This window comes from Melozone crissalis, unplaced genomic scaffold (assembly GCF_028551555.1).
Source record: "Melozone crissalis strain CALT ecotype California unplaced genomic scaffold, PUWL_Pcris_2 ptg000035l_1, whole genome shotgun sequence".
Lineage (NCBI taxonomy): Eukaryota > Metazoa > Chordata > Aves > Passeriformes > Passerellidae > Melozone > Melozone crissalis.
The window spans coordinates 10777811-10790772 of NW_026535813.1; the positions used below are offsets into that span (position 1 = coordinate 10777811).

The 12962-nt window shown below is 48.4% G+C and overlaps 1 non-coding gene across 1 annotated transcript; it reads left to right on the top strand.

The window, feature by feature from the left end:
* Nucleotides 1-4381: 4381 nt before the first annotated feature.
* On the top strand, nucleotides 4382-4452 carry TRNAG-GCC (transfer RNA glycine (anticodon GCC)). Its single transcript has one exon. It is a non-coding gene; the product is annotated as a tRNA-Gly (tRNA).
* Nucleotides 4453-12962: the final 8510 nt, after the last annotated feature.

Below are 12962 nucleotides of genomic sequence, written 5' to 3' on the forward strand. Positions count from 1 at the left end.
TTCAGTTCTTCAGTGTTGTTTATTAATTCTTATCTACAATATTTTCTCCCGGCCCGACAGAGGTCCGCACAGCAAGTCAGCCATGGGCACACTGACCTCCCTTGGGGCGGCCGCTTATTTTTATACCAAAAACTACGTGTAAGATATTTACCTTTTCCTCCCAATACCTTTCACTCTTATTGACAAGTGCAAATTCAGTAAGAACCAATCTCAAAGTGCCACCATCACCATCAAAGATGGATGACAAAAAGAAGAAGAAGAAGGACAGGACACGTCCTAATTCCTCCATCTTGTCTCCTAGAACCCCCCTGTACCAAGATTCTAAAACCTGCGTTTTCACTCTATAATTAATCTATCCCTTCACCACTTATCCCCGTGTGATCCTCTCATCCTCATACAGGTGTGGCATCCCATGCAGGATCAAAGTCTAGCCACCAAGCACTTCTGGCAACGTTCCAGGACTTCTGAGCCCCCCAAGGGTTGTCTCGGCAATTCTGGACATCAGGAACGATGTGCGGAATTCCCACATCTCCCCCTTCTGTTTCCACTAAAAGTACTTATTTCGCTACCTGACTCATGACACGCCTTATACATAAAAAGATGCACGGGATAACAAGCATGAGGACTAAGAGAATTATTAAGACATATAATGCTATCTTTAAAATTCCTCTCCATACGGGAGAGAGATCAAAAAATCCTGCCTGATCATCGATCCAAGATCCTGTGATCTCGCCAAGTTTATTTATGCTCTCTTTTATTTTCTGAATACTTTCATGAATTGATCTTGAATGGTCTGAGAGATTCATGCAGCACATCCCCTCAAATTCTTCACACCCATGTCCATGAGCGAGCAACAGATAATCGATCGCCGCTCTGTTTTGAAGAGTCGCCTGTCTTACACTACTGATGTCTTTTAACATATCACTCAATGCAACAGATACGGATTGAGCATGTTTGCTCAACCAACAACCCATGCGGTAGAGTTGAGTCAAGGCCACCCCCGATGCTGTTTGAGGTGAGAAGATTGCTGTAGCAATTCTTCTTGCCTTGTCCCAAGTATATATTTTGTCTTTGCAATCTGCCGCATAATGTGGTAATGATCTTTTGTCTTTGTGTTTTTCCTCTCTTAGCAATTTCAAATCTGGTGACAACATTGAAATTTTCCCAATGCTGCATGGACCTCCCCTGGCATTAGCAGGAATGCCGTGCCGAATTCTGTCCACGCAAATTAGAAACAAACCCCGTGGCAATTGCACTGGGACTTGGATTGATCCTTTGGCAGTTTTCTCTATGTATTTACACCAAGCTGATGCATTTTTATAGAATTCATGATTGGGAGGTACATCGATAGTTTTGTTTGTCTTTGTGACATTTGGAGTTTCAAACTGCATGCAGAGTTCCATTGTCATGGACCCAAAAATCTTCAATTCCTGAGGTTCTGTAGAAGCCTCAGGAAGAAGATGTGTCCAAGCACACCACTCCTTCACAGGATCTTTAATGACCTGCGAGATGTTAACTGCGGAGTGCCCTGGAATTTGCCATTCGTCCACTGACAATCCAACCATACATGCTGAAAATGGTCTCCCTGGCCTCGAATGTGTCAGACAAATACTATCCAAATTCGCTGCCTGAGCTAAAGCCTCCCATACATTTTGTTTTGGTTGATCAATGGGTAAATTTGCCCCATTGCTTATTGCAATGAATGAAAGAATGATGCACATGAGCATTGTGAAGCTCATGACTTCACTCTTGTGCGAAATCATTGTCATGTTTTCACTCAAGACCCCAAAGGAAAAATCCCTAAAGTCTTTAGTTCTTTTATTTCTCTTCTGAGTCGTCTTCTGCAGTCTGAGCCTCGACTTCTGTCTGAGTACTCGTCTCTTTGTTTCTCGGATCAGCGTTCTCCTGCTCTCGCGTTCGGAATGGCTTCACGTGTCGCGCTGACACCCACTTCAGACCTCGATCTGTGGAAACACAAGCGAAACCCTTGCCCCAAGTGATTAGTTTGAAAGGGCCCTCTATTTGTCCTGTCTCTGGGTTTCTGATCAAAACTAAAGGATTTTCCCTTAGCTTTGCCTGTGTGCTATTTAAGAAATGCCTCACGATTGGTGGATTAGGTTCTGAGGATGAACTATTTAGAAAATTCAACACATACAACGCCTTATTTAATTTCATGTGAGGTGTTGCCTCTGGCTCACCCCTTCTTTGTCTGTCCAGAAGGGATTTCAGGGTGTGATGTGTTCTTTCAATGATTGTCTGACCTGTGGGTGAATGTGGAATACCAAATGTATGTTTGACACCCCATCTTTTCAGGAATCTGTCAAGCACCCTGCCTGTATATGTCGGACCATTGTCTGTTTTTATCTCCTGAGGCACACCTAATGATGCGAATGCTTGCAGAAAATGTCGACAAGCATGGTCTGCTGTTTCCCCTGCATGTGCTGAAGCAAAGACTGCACCTGAGAATGTATCTACTGAAACATGAACATTTTTGAGCCTCCCAAAAGATGGATACTTCGTGACATCAGCTTGCCACAATTGAAGACTTTGCAGTCCCCGTGGATTGACTGCTCCTGTAGAAGAAGGTGACTGCACAAGCTGACAGTCTGGACAAGCACTAATGATCTCCCTCGCCTGACTCTTTGTCGTGGGGTGACAGCCTTTATCCCAGTATCGTGTGTTGCGTTGCAGCTCTCGGCCCCTTATCCCATATCGTGAACATACAATAAAAAACTTTCATTTCACTTACTCACACCTTCGACACTTACGCATTCCTCTCATCTTACTTGCTCAGACCTTTGACACTTACAGTTTCCTTCTGTCTCACATTCAACAAACAATGACATTCATATATGAGTCTCATCCCACAATCAGGTCTCCCTGAGGTACACACCGTGTTGTTCCATCTTTCTGCATTATCCACCATGTATAACCTGGTCCTTGAGCAAAAACAATCCCACAGATGGGTTTGTCTGTACTCGAGGCAGGGTTGATCCATACTGTCTTTCCCAACAAACCTCTGACATGGGCCACTGGGGCTTTATCCCCATCTACTATATTAAGGAGCTCAGACTGAGCAGGACCCGCTCGGTTGGTGGAACCTCGAGTGTTAACTAACCAGGTAGCCTTTGCCAAATGCTGCTCCCAGTTTTTTAAAGACCTCCCACCCAATGCTTTTAAGGTGGTTTTTAACAATCCATTATACCTTTCCACTTTCCCTGCAGCTGGTGCATGATAGGGGATATGGTATACCCACTCGATGCCATGTTCCCTAGCCCAAGTATTAATAAGATTGTTTTTAAAATGAGTTCCATTATCCGACTCAATTCTCTCAGGAGTACCGTGCCTCCAAAGGACCTGCTTTTCAAGGCCCAAGATAGTGTTACGGGCTGTGGCATGAGACACAGGGTAGGTTTCCAACCATCCCGTGGTGGCTTCTACCATGGATAGTACATAGCGCTTGCCTTGGCGGGTTTGAGGCAGTGTGATGTAATCAATCTGCCAGGCCTCCCCGTATTTGTACTTAGACCACCGCCCCCCATACCAGAGGGGCTTCACCCGCTTGGCCTGCTTAATGGCAGCACACGTCTCACAGTCACGAATAACCTGAGAGATACTGTCCATGGTTAGATCCACCCCTCGGTCTCGTGCCCACTTATAGGTGGCATCTCTACCCTGGTGGCCTGAGGCATCATGGGCCCATCGTGCCAAGAATAACTCTCCCTTATGCTCCCAGTCGAGATCTATCTTCAACTCCCCTATCTTTGCAGCCTGATGTACTTGCTGGTTGTTTTGCTGCTCTTCATTAGCTCTACTTCTGGGGACATGGGCATCTACATGCCGAACCGTCACAGGTAACGTCTCTAACCGAGTAGCGATATCTTTCCACTCTTCCGCAGCCCAAATTGGTTTTCCTCTGAGCTGCCAGTTCTCCTCTTTCCATCTCTTCAGCCATCCCCATAGAGCATTGGCTACCATCCAAGAATCGGTATACAAATAGAGCCTTGGCCACTTCTCTCTCTCTGCAATACCTAGGGCCAGTTGAATAGCTTTGATTTCAGCAAATTGACTGGATTCACCTTCTCCTTCAGTAGCCTCTGCAACCCGTCGAGTGGGACTCCATACAGCTGCTTTCCACCTCCGTTTCATCCCTATGACGCGACAGGAACCATCGGTGAATAGAGCGCAATGTGTTTCTTCTGCTGGCAACTGATTGTATGGTGGAGCTTCCTCAACCCAGGTCACTGGCTCTAGTTCCTCATCCACGACACTAAAGCTTTCACCTTCGGGCCAATTTGTAATTATTTCCAGGATCCCAGGGCGATTTAACTTCCCAATTCGAGCGCGCTGCGTAATGAGGGCAATCCACTTACTCCAAGTAGCATTGGTGGTTCAGTGGTAGAATTCTCGCCTGCCACGCGGGAGGCCCGGGTTTGATTCCCGGCCAATGCACCAAAAAGGGTGTCCTGGTTTAGGACAAATTAAGGGAAATCTCCAAAAGGGAGTCCCCCCCCAAAAAAAAACAACCTCCAAACACCCCTCCCCCCAATACCGGGTTTGGGAAGGAATTTCTCGGAGGAGCAAAGTGGAAAAAAAAACCTATTTATTGACAAATAACAAAAGAACACTCCCCAACACAAGAAAAGAAAAGAAAAGAAAAGAAAAGAAAAGAAAAGAAAAGAAAAGAAAAAAGAAAACCAGTCAGTGTTGTGGAGGGCGCCGAGCTTCTCTCGCAGACTCCGGAGATCCCGCCGGACATCCCAGGTCAGGTCCGGAGCCGGTCCAGTATCTTCAGGGGAGGGTAAGAAAGAGAGGACGAAAGAAAAGGAAAAAAAACAGCGCAGAAAGCAGCAAAGGGGAAAAAAAGAGGCAGCTATCAGCTAGGGCTAAGGCAGTAGCAAGCAAGCAAGCAAAGCAGCAAGCAAAAGCAAGCAGGCCAGCCAGCCAGCAAGCAAGCCTCCGGCAGCCAAAAGCCGAAAGCGAAAGTGCCCCAGTCCCCCTCACTCCTCCCTCCCCGCCCCGCCGCAGCAAGACGGCTGGGGGAGGGGGGGGGGGGGGGGAAGAGAGAGAGAGAGAGAAAAAACACAGCTGCCAGACACAACACACGATACTGGGATAAAGGCTGTCACCCCACGACACTCTTTGTGAGGCGAAAGGATTCCATCAGCGCCTGTGCATTCTGATGAAAGAACGCATGACTCAATCTTGCCTGCTCAAAAATGTCCGGAAGTGTTTGCGAAATGGGCATTGTCAACCTGTCTGCCCGAGCATTCCCTTCCGCTAAAAACCCCGGAAGTGTTGTGTGTGCTCTAATGTGTGTGATAAAATATTCTCTTTCCCTGCTCTCTAGCAACGTTTTCAAGCTCGCCAGATATGAGTATAAAACCTCATTACTGACTTCTTTCAAGAGCGAACCTTCCAATCGTTTGACCACACCCGCAACATATGCGGAATCTGTGACCAGATTGAGAGGTTGTTCAAACAACTGAAACGCTCAGACAACGGCTGCCAACTCCATGATTTGTGGAGAGCCCTGAACCGTCTTTAGATCTGAATCCCAATCCTCTGTCGTTGAGTTTCTCCACATGACCACCGACTTGTGTGTCTTCCCTGAGCCATCAGTGAACACTGTGATCCCGTCCAAAGGTTCTTCACTTATTCTTGGTTTCGCTCTGTAGCATATTTGTGATTGCAGTATTCTATGCTGTGGAAAATGGATTGTGCAAGTTCCTGGAAAAGCTAACACCACGATTAACAAGTCTTTCGATTGTTGCATCGCCCAATCGAAATAGTCTTTCTTCAGAGGTAATCTGATGATTGAGAATTCCCGTCCTGCCATTGTCAGCAACCTTGTTCTCGCCTTTATGATGATTTGAGCTGCCATCTCTAAATCCGTGAGAATTGTCTTTGAAGGCCTGTATGGTAGAAAAACCCACTCTATGATTATTAGAGAGTCTTTTTGCGATTCATCCCATTGGAAGATCAAACCATGGAACTGTGTTTTCTTCCCCAGCACTGCCAACTGAAAAGGCAATGTTGGAACAAATCGATGTGCCTGCCTTTTCTGTATAGCGCCTGTGACTTTCTCCAACTCTCTCTTCGCTTCTTGCGTGAGTGTCCTGGGAGATCGAATGTCTGTGTCTCCTCTCAAAAGATCAAGCAACACTGGAATGTCGCTGCTCGTGATTCCCAAAATCGGCCTCATCCAGTTGATCTCTCCCAAAAGCTGTTGTAGATAATGTAAATTGCTGATCTCTGTGTTGACCTCCATTTTCTGAGGTTTTATTGTTTTCTCTGAAATCTTCCACCCTAGATATTTCCAAGGCGCAACCTCTTGAATCTTTGAAATGCTGATTTCCAGACCTGCCTTTTGCATTTCTGCAAACACACAGTCACGAGTTTCTTGCAGCTCGTGTTGTGTTGATGCTGCAATGAGCAAATCATCCATGTAATGAATGATCTTCACCTTCGGAAACTTCTTCCGCACTGGTGCCAAAGCTCGTGCCACGTACTATTGATAGATTGTCGGAGAATTCTTGAGACCTTATGGAAGAACCACCCAATGGTACTGCTGCAGAGGCATTTCCTTGTTGATACTCGGAACTGAAAAGGCAAATCTCGGAGCGTCATCTGGATGGAGCGGAATACCGAAGAAACAATCCTTGAGATCAATGACCACAAGCGGCCAATCTCTGGGAATCATCGAGACAGATGGAAGTCCCAGCTGAAGCAGTCCCATGTCTTCTATGACTTCATTGATCCTCCTGAGATCATGTAACAGCCTCCATTTGCCTGACAGCTTTTTCTTGATGACAAACACTGCAGAGTTCCAAGGGCTGTCTGTTGGCTTGATGTGTCCCTTCTGCAATTGTTCTTGGGCAAGGTTTTTCAAAGCACTCAACTTTTTCCACTCAAGGGGCCACTGATCCACCCAAACTGGATCGTCTGTTTTCCATGTCAACTTCAATGTGGCGAGTGCTGCAGTGACCCCTACTAAAAATCCACTTCGATCTTCGCGCCCCATTGTGCCAAAAGGTCTCGACCCCAGACTGTGATCGGCTTCTGGACAACAAAAGGACGAATGATCGCCGTCTTATCTCCTGGTCCCGTGACAGCGATGGAATTCTCGCTCTGCAGACACAGAGAAACTCCCCCTATGCCTGAGAGAGAACCCAAGGGCGTGACCAAGCTCCAATTGCGCGGACAAAAGATGTACGATATTACTGTGACATCCGCCCCTGTGTCAAGCATGCCTCTGATTGCTATCGTCCTGTCCCCACATGTCAATTGGCATGTGAGTGTGGGTCGATCTCGACCTATGTGCTTCACCCATGTAGTATGTATCTCAACATGCTCCTTCATATTAAGCCCTTCTTCGTCGAAGATTGACATGACTTCTGCAATGGCGGCAAGGCGAAAGCTCTTGCAACCACAGTGTTTTCCGGCACAGTCAATGGTGGACGAAGCGCTCTTGACAGAACCGTCAATTCTGTATTCTTGTCTGCAGAAACAACTGTAGGATAAACAATGAGTCCAAGGATGCTGCATTTGTCTTGTCCAACTATCAAGAAATCTTGCTTTTTGTATGAATCTCCGAGGATACCCATTGGTATCTCTGCATGATTTTCGTCTAGGAAGCATACTTATTTAGAAGCTGCCAAAGCACACTGTGCCCCTGGTGGGAGGAGGTCTGGGTCACTATGGAATTGACTGAGGGTTTTGCTGAGGGCGTCTGCTTGTCGCTCACTGATGATTGTCCTGTCTGCTCTTGTGCCACCGCCATCACTTGTGTCTGCGCCCGCTGGCGATTTATGGGCGCACTCCTTCTTTCGTTTCCCGGATACGGTAAAGGATTTCCTTCCACGTCTGTCTGAGAATAACATTCTTTTACAGAGTGTCTTCCTCTTCCGCACCGCGCACAAATTGGCCTTTCCGCTTTTTGCGCTGGCGCTGGTGTATGTGTCTGTGGACAATTCTTTTTCATGTGTCCAAACGCCCCACATTTGTAACACTGTCCTCCTGGGGGATTGCTCTTCTTCTGCATCGTTGCAAGAACTTTGTCTGTTTTCTCGTTCTGTTGATGAAGTATTTTTTCCAGCATCTTTTCCAATGCCTTGTCTTCCGACTGTCTCTCTGAGTGTCCCTTTATCTGTTCTTCCCATTCCTCTCTTAACTCGTTCCTTACAATCGATGCGACATGCTGAGGTGTTCCCACCTTGCTGCATGCCTCCACCATGTCTGCCAAGGATGGCCGTCCTGGCATGGCACTAATGACCCGTTGACAATCCGGGTTGGCATTGCCGAAAGCCAAACTCTCCAAGAGAGGCCTCTTCGCTTCTTCAATCGTCACTTGTCGATCCACGGCTTGCGTGAGTCGATCGATGAACGACATGTATGGTTCTGCGGGACCTTGCCTGATGCAAGAGAACGGAACATCCTGAGTTCCTGCTGGCGTAATCTGCATGATTGCCATTTGCGCTGCCTCTTTGATGTCATTTAACACTCTTTGTGGAAGCCGCACTGCTTGTTCCCCTGGGTTGTCATCCGGAGGATCTCCTGCTAACTGTGCTTCTGTGAGATTCGCGTTTGGCCCACCTTGATATCTATTTCGCAAGTCTGAAAGATACTTTCTCCATCTTTTTTCCCAGACGAGACTCTGTGTGTCAGTGAGAATCATTGCCACAATGCTTCAAATAACATATGGCGTAAGGTCATACATGGTGAATGTCCCCCTTAATAGTTGTTTGAAATATTGTGAATCCAGCCCAAAAGTTTGAGCCGCCTTCCCTAAATCTTTGAGTGTTTCATGACCCATCCTTTCCCATCTCGGATTTTGTCCCTGGGCGTCGTACATCACCGGCATTGTCAAATCTCCTAAACCCGGAAATAAATGCTTGTCCTTTGCCAACGCTTTTCTGATGCGCTTCCAGTCCATCGTCTTCACCGGCCATTGAAATTCCTCCTCTGGAAACTCCATCGGTCTCTGCATGAACAGTGGAGTCGTGGAGGTCATCGGTGATTCGTTGTACCACATTCTTTGCTTTGAGATTTTTGACCTTGCTCCCAAATACGAAAAGGAAACTTTAGGATCCCGTTGATATGTTTTTTTGACTGTATCAAAAGAATGCAAGAAGCTTTTTGCCGCTTCCGCTGCCGACAGCATCTACGACGGAACACCTTCCGATGCTGTAATCCGTATGATGTCCTCTCCTTGTTCCTGTGCTTCATCTAAATTTTTTTCGTCTTCGCGAAATCCCGAAGTCGAAGGATAATCCATTTGTTGCGTTGTCATTGTTTTCTTTTTATATGTTTTTGGAAAAAATTGCTGCATTGTTGCAGTCTCACCACGAGATGGCGCTGTGGCTCCCCCGAACAGATCCGGCATGTCGGGCACTTCGGTCATCACCCCACGAGGTGGCGCTGTCATCAGACTGAACAGCTTTGATGACGGCATGAACTCGACTGCCCCTCGTTCGGTAGACTGCCGTGTCTGCGATCTTGTTTGAGACCGAGTCTGCATGGCTTTTGATTCAGCTGACAATGGAGCTTGAATACGTAAGCATCTCCCTTGGAGGGAAGAGGCTTGGACCCCAAGGGTTTGGACTGAAGGCACCCGGGCTGGAGAGGGGGTGGAGCCCCGGGATGTGGAACCCCAAGCACGGCCCCTCCTCACCCGAGACGTCACAGGGGAACGGACCTGCCTTCGACCGCGCTCTTCTTTCCGCGCATGCGTGCTTTCGGAACCGCCCCCCATCTCTCCCGAGCTGACGTCACTCTCTCCCTCCTGTTCCACCTCTGAAGTCTCCTCCCTATGATCTGTCCCTGATTCTCTCTCCTCCTCCTCTGACGCAGTATACACTCCTCCCACCGGTGCGCTCAGCCCGCCCCCCGCCAGCCCCCGGGCCTGCCCCGCGATATGAGTCGATCTCTGCGTCCTGACTTCCGGGTCTGACGTCACAACCGTGCGTCCCCTGCGTCTCCCTACGGTAGCCGATTGGGGCTGTGCAGCCTCTCCCAATTCGCTGCCTGTGTCTGATGCTGCCGCGTCGGTCTGAGAACCCTCCCCGGGAGTCCCGCGAGCCTTGCCCCTCGCGTGCGTCTTTGGCACCGTGCCGGCTGAGGCAGCCGCCGTACCAGAACCCATGTCTCCCATCACCTCCTCACGAGCGCTCCCCCCGCCAACCTGCACCGTCGTCGCCACGCCGCTGTGCTCGCCGCGAGGACGCGCTTCCCCCGACCCCTTCTCTCCCCCTCAGACCCCCCCTTCCGACTCCGCCGCTTTTCCCGTCGCTTTTCCCTCTGGCTCATGAAGAGAAAACCTCGACTCTTCTGGGAGTGGGATGGTATCTGCTGAGCCTGAGTCAGAGCCTGAAGCCCCTGTACTCTCTGGGGTTTCAGGGTGTTTTAGGGATCTCTTGGGCTTTCTGGGTGGTGGGATTGGAGGCAATGATATTGCTCCCTGCTCCCGTTCCTCGAGAGCTTTTTCCCCCTGGCTAGCTGGGGCCAGAGCCAATCTCTGTCTCGAGGCTTGCTCTTTTCCGACTGCCTCTGAGGGACCCGCAAAAGCTTGTTGCCTTTCCAGTCTTTTTGACTGCACTGAAATACTTTCTAACATAATTCTTGCCGGAGACAGCAGTTTCAAGCCTGTCTCATCTTTTTTCGTGGCTAAAAGAAAAAGATGTCTATTAATTTCTTGCCAAAACCCCACTTCAAACAACAGACGTGTCTCTGAAAACGGGTAATTGAGTCTCACCCACAATAAAAGCTCTTTAAGCTCCTTCTTTGGGATCCCTACTGTATGTGTGTCTGCCACGCCTTGTAAGGCGGACAAAATTCCCAGCTGTTCTTGGGGGAGTGTGCCCCCCATGTTCTTAATTTTTGACCTTCTCACCGAATCTCTGTCGTCAGAGCAGTCCGAAGGCTCCCGATCTCCGTCCAGCAGGTCACAGGAGATGGATCCAGAGGCGCCTTTCTGGTTCCGGTCCAGGCTGTTCTGCTGAGAACCTTCTTCGGCAGAAGCTGAGAGATGTTGTTCTCAGTGACTGCTGCTTTTTTCAGACTCTCTCGGCCGTTTTCTGGCTTCTCTCCCAAGGAGTTATCAGTGCTCTCCTGGGAATTCGTCCAAGTCGGGAGCTGCCCTCTCGGCTCTTCAGGGCTAATACCCCCCCTTTGGTGGGAGTAGCCCACGCAGCGGACGCCAATTGTCCTGTTTCGGCTGTTCAAATGGCCTGGTAAGTCTCTGGATGGCCTTGAGGCAGCCCGCGCTTGAAAGGACAAAAGGAGTCTTCAGGTTTTTCAGTTCTTCAGTGTTGTTTATTAATTCTTATCTACAATATTTTCTCCCGGCCCGACAGAGGTCCGCACAGCAAGTCAGCCATGGGCACACTGACCTCCCTCGGGGCGGCCGCTTATTTTTATACCAAAAACTACGTGTAAGATATTTACCTTTTCCTCCCAATACCTTTCACCCTTATTGACAAGTGCAAATTCAGTAAGAACCAATCTCAAAGTGCCACCATCACCATCAAAGATGGATGACAAAAAGAAGAAGAAGAAGGACAGGACACGTCCTAATTCCTCCATCTTGTCTCCTAGAACCCCCCTGTACCAAGATTCTAAAACCTGTGTTTTCACTCTATAATTAATCTATCCCTTCACCACTTATCCCCGTGTGATCCTCTCATCCTCATACAGGTGTGGCATCCCATGCAGGATCAAAGTCTAGCCACCAAGCACTTCTGGCAACGTTCCAGGACTTCTGAGCCCCCCAAGGGTTGTCTCGGCAATTCTGGACATCAGGAACAATGTGCAGAATTCCCACATGGACACAACAAGCACACAAGCAGTAAATAGCAGCAATGAGAAAAATAGCAGTGATAAGGTACAGACTCACTCGACTCACCCCCAGAGCCGCTAGTGGTCACACAATCAATCAGTGAATCTCTTCACCAGCTGCCCTATCGGCCAGCAGACCCTTCCGTCCAGCTTGCAAGCAAACTTTTAGTCATACAGCAACTAAGCTAAGCGCTCAGACATCTCTGAGCAGCTTACCAGCCTCTTGACCAAAGCCCCTTTTAAAGATACATACTGTTTGTCCACAACACCGGGGGTTGTCTGCCCCCACAGTAGAGAAGCTGGGACGTGGAGCTTCTCCAGGGAAGATCCTGGGGCACATGCTAGGATGTCTGCATCCCTGCTCCCCCTGTGGAGTGACAGAGTTGATCTCCTGCCTGGCTCATCAGAAAAATGATTTGCGGAAAAAACTCCACAACTCGTAAAAGTTGTAAAGTAGATATGTATTTAATTCAGCACCGGGAGCATTTGGGATAGCTCCACAAAGGCATGCACATCCCCCCCCCCCCCCCCCAAGAATTCAGACCCTCTTTTGTCCCCTAGCTTGTTGCATATGCATTGAGTTTCACAAGAGGTCCATGCATATTCATTTCCTTGCCCCAATTCCCATTAAAATTAGCTTATCAGTCCTTCTGAGCCTGTGCAGAGCTCTCTGGCAGTCGTCCAGTATGTCTACCCTGGTGGTGGTAAGTAAAACCTCAGTTGTGGTCTGCTCTTAGTTGCAGGGTCAGTGGAGCCCCTCTTATCTCCCTTGAGCTTGGAAGCTCACATTCCTTTCACCTTGTTTGGGGTAGAATTCTTTATGAGAGGCTTGCATTCTTTTGTCTGTCTCTGCAAGCCTTTCCAAGCGCAGCAAGTTACAGACTAAACAAGTTAAAACAGTACATCCAAGTCCAAAAAAATTTCTACTCTAAGCTAATTTCTAACCACCCATGTCTCACCACAAAGCCCTCAGCTGTCTATGCAGACTTCAGCTCCTTCAGCAGGCAGCTGGCCTCACCCTGTGCTCTCCTGGCTCATCTTGGGGCATTGTCTTGGTTTGAAAGGCAAGTGTCTGCCAAGGAAGGCAGAAACCTCCCTCAGAATGGAAAATATGATGCCCTTCCCTC